Source organism: Arachis ipaensis, chromosome B5, assembly GCF_059453495.1.
Source record: "Arachis ipaensis isolate K30076 ecotype BB chromosome B5, ASM5945349v1, whole genome shotgun sequence".
Classification (NCBI taxonomy): domain Eukaryota; kingdom Viridiplantae; phylum Streptophyta; class Magnoliopsida; order Fabales; family Fabaceae; genus Arachis; species Arachis ipaensis.
This window is the reverse complement of record NC_142440.1, coordinates 60029308-60033513: the sequence shown is the minus strand read 5'-3', so window position 1 is coordinate 60033513 and position 4206 is coordinate 60029308. Positions and strand designations below refer to the sequence as shown.

At 36.7% G+C, this 4206-nt stretch overlaps 1 non-coding gene across 1 annotated transcript; it reads left to right on the top strand.

The window, feature by feature from the left end:
• Nucleotides 1-599: 599 nt before the first annotated feature.
• On the top strand, nucleotides 600-707 carry LOC148564357 (small nucleolar RNA R71). The gene has a single exon (XR_015884322.1). It is a non-coding gene; the product is annotated as a small nucleolar RNA R71 (small nucleolar RNA).
• Nucleotides 708-4206: the final 3499 nt, after the last annotated feature.

The window sequence follows — 4206 nt, the reverse complement described above, 5'->3', positions numbered from 1 at the left end:
AGATCAGAGACAATGGTTGTTAAGTCAGAGGGGCTCTGCTTAGAATTCTCTGTCTGTTGCTGAGAAGATGATGGAAAAGGCTTGCCATTGCTAAACCTGTTTCTTCCACCATTATTGTTGTTGAAACCTTGTTGAGGTCTCTGTTGATCCTTTCATGAGAGATTTGGATGATTTCTCCATGAAGGATTATAGTTGTTTCCATAGGGTTCTCCCATGTAATTCAGCTCTTCCATTGCTGGGTTCTCAGGATCATAAACTTCTTCTTTAGAGGAAGCTTCCTTAGTACTGCCTGTTGCTACTTGCATTCCAGATAGACTCTGAGAAATCATATTGACTTGCTGAGTCAATATTTTATTCTGAGCCAATATGGCATTCAGAGTATCAATCTCAAGAACTTCCTTCTTTTGAGTTGTTCCATTATTCACAGGATTCCTTTCAGAGGTGTACATGAATTGGTTATTTGCAACCATTTCAATGAGTTCTTGAGCTTCTGCAGGCGTCTTTTTCAGATGAAGAGATCCTCCAGCAGAGCTATCTAATGACATCTTGGATAGTTCAGACAGACCATCATAGAAGATTCCTATGATGCTCCATTCTGAAAGCATGTCAGAAGGGCACCTTCTGATCAATTGCTTGTATCTCTCCCAAGCTTCATAGAGGGATTCACTTTCCTTCTGTCTGAAGGTTTGGACTTCCACTCTAAGCTTGCTATATTTTTGAGGTGGAAAGAACTTTGCCAAGAAGGCATTAACTAGCTTTTCCCAAGAGTTCAGGCTTTCTTTAGGTTGTGAATCCAACCATGTTCTAGCTCTGTCTCTTACAGTAAAAGGAAAGAGCATAAGTCTGTAGACTTCAGGGTCAACCCCATTGGTCTTGACAGTGTCACAAATTTGCAAGAATTCAGCTAAGAACTGATGAGGATCTTCCAATGGAAGTCCATAAAACTTGCAATTCTGTTGCATTAGAGAAACTAATTGAGGCTTAAGCTCAAAGTTGTTTGCTCCAATGGCAGGGATTGAGATGCTTCTCCTATAGAAATCAGGAGTAGGTGCAGTAAAGTCACCAAGCACCTTCCTTGTATTGTTGGCATTGTTGTTGTTTTCGGCTGCCATGGTTTCTTCTTCTTTGAAGAGTTCTGTTAGGCCCTCTAAAGAGAATTGTTCTTTAACTTCTCTTAGCTTTCTCTTCAAGGTCCTTTCAGGTTCAGGATCAACTTGAACAAGTATGCCTTTATCTTTGTCCCTGCTCATATGAAAGAGAAGAGAACAAGAAAGTAGGAAATCATCTATGTCATAGTATAGAGATTCCTTGAGGTGTCAGAGGAAAAGAAGAATAGAAGGAGGAGGTAGAGAGAGGAGAATTCGATCTTATCAAGAGGGATAGGGTTCGAATTGTACCTTGAGGAGGAGTGTTAGTCCCTTAAATAGAAGGATGTGAGAAGAGGGGAAGAATTTTTGAAAATTAAAGTAAAAGATTTTGAAATAATTAAAAAAAAATTTGAAAATTTGATTGATGATTTTCGAAAATTAAGATTGGGAAAGAAATTAAGTGATTTTTGAAAAAGATTTTGAAATTAGAAATCAAAAAGATATGATTGAAAATTAATTTTGAAAAAGGGTGTGAGTGAAAAGATATGATTGAGAAGATATGAAAATCAAATTAAAAAGAGAAAGTTTTGAAACTAAAGTTGATTACTTGACTAACAAGAAATTAGAAGATATGATTCTAAAATTTAAAATTTGATCCTTTCTTAATAGGCAAGTAACAACTTCAAAATTTTTGAAGTAAATCTTGAATTGAAGCAAGGATTTTTGAAAATAGTAAAAATAAATATAAAATGGAAAGAAATTGATTTTGAAAGAGATATGATTGAAAAGATATGATTTGAAAAAGATTTTATTTTGAAAAATTATGAAAACATGAAAAAAAATGTGAATTAAAAACAAAATCTTCCCTCTAGTGTCATCCTGGCGTTAAACGCCCAGAATGGTGCCCATTCTGGCGTTTAACGCCCAAAACTCTACCTTTTTGGGCGTTAAACGCCCAGCCAGGTGCCCTGGCTGGCGTTTAAACGCCAGTTTTCCTTCTTCACTGGGCGTTTTGAACGCCCAGCTTTTTCTGTTTGATTCCTCTGCTGAATGTTCTGAATCTTAAATTTTCTGTATTATTGACTTGAAAAGACACAATTTTGAAAATTTTTTTGAATTTTTAATGATGAGAAATAATAAAAATGCAACTAAGATCAAATAAACAATGCATGCAAGACACCAAACTGAAGAATTTTCATATGAGAGACACTAACAAATTGAGAATTCATATGAGAAACAACAAAACACAAAAAACAAGAGAATTTGAAGATCAAAGCAATGAAATCATCAAGAACAACTTGAAGATCAATGAAGAACAATATGTATAAATTTTTGAAAATTAGAAGGATAAAGACATGCAATTGACACCAAACTTAAAATTAGACAATAGACTCAAACAAGAAACATAAAATATTTTTGGTTTTATGATTTTAAAATTTTTTTGTGTTTTTTTTTTCGAAAATTATATAGAAAAGAAAATAAAGAGAATCAAAACTTTTAATAAGAATTCCAGGAATCATGCAATTTTAGTCTAAAGCTTCAGTCTAAAAAGATTAGACATGTTTGGCCAAGCTTCAGCAGGACATTACATTCAATAGCTAAATTGATGAGAATCAATCAGCTTTTGTGATGATAAGAACATCACCTTGAAACTCTAGAATTCATTCTTAAAAATTCTGAAAAGTACCTAATCTAAGCAACAAGATGAACCGTCAGTTGTCCAAACTCGAACAATCCCCGGCAATGGCACCAAAAACTTGGTGCACGAAATTGTGATCATCAACAATGGCGCCAAAGACTTGGAGCTCTCAAACGTGAATCACACTTTATCACAACTCCGCACAACTAACCAGCAAGTGCACTGGGTCGTCCAAGTAATAAACCTTACGCGAGTAAGGGTCGATCCCACAGAGATTGTTGGCTTGAAGCAAGCTATGGTCATCTTGTAAATCTCAGTCAGGCGGATTCAAATGGTTATGGAGAATTGATAATTAAAAGATAAATAAAATATATAATAAAGATAGAGATACTTATGTAATTCATTGGTGAGAATTTCAGATAAGCGTATGAAGATGCTTTGTTCCTCCTGAACCTCTGCTTTCCCATTGCCTTTTTCTAATCATTCATACTCCCTTCCATGGCAAGCTTTATGTTGGGCATCACCATTGTCAATGGCTACTTCCCATCCTCTCAGTGAAAATGTTCCAAATGCGCTGTCACTGCACGACTAATCATCTATCGGTTCTCGATCATGTTGGAATAGGATTCATTGATCCTTTTGCGTCTGTCACACGCCCAACAATCACGAGTTTGAAGCTCGTCACAGTCATCCCTTCCCAGATCCTACTCAGAATACCACAGACAAGGTTTAGACTTTCCGGATCTCAAGAATGACCGCCAATAATTCTAGCTTATACCACGAAGGTTCCAATCTTGGATTAGAAACCCAAGAGATACTCATTCAAGCCATTGCTAGTAGAACAGAGGTGGTTGTCAGGCACATGTTCATAGGTGAGAATGATGATGAGTGTCACGGATCATCACATTCATCAAGTTGAAGAACGAATGGATATCTTAGAGAAGAAGTAGGCGTGAATTGAATAGAAAAATAGTAGTACTTTGCATTAATTCATGAAGAACAGCAGAGCTCCACACCTTAATCTATGGTGTGTAGAAACTCCAGCGTTGAAAATACATAAGAACAAAAGGATCTAGGCATGGCCGTGAGGCCAGCCCCCAAACGTGAAAAGGTCTATCCAAGTATATCAAGTGTGTAAAAGTATCGAAAAATACAATAGCAAAAGATCCTATTTATAGAAAACTAGTAGCGTAGGGTTTATAAAAATAAGTAATTAATACAGAAATATTCTTCCGAGCCCACTTGGTGTGTGCTTGGGCTGAGCATTGAAGCTTCCATGTGTAGAGACTTTTCTTGGAGTTAAACGCCAGCTTTTGTGCCAGTTTGGGCGTTTAACTCCAGCTTTTGTGCCAGTTCTGGCGTTTTGACGCCAGAATTCTTAAGCTCACTTGGAACGCCTGTTTGGGCCATCAAATCTTGGGCAAAGTATGAACTATTATACATTGCTGGAAAGCCCAGGATGTCTACTTTCCAACGCAC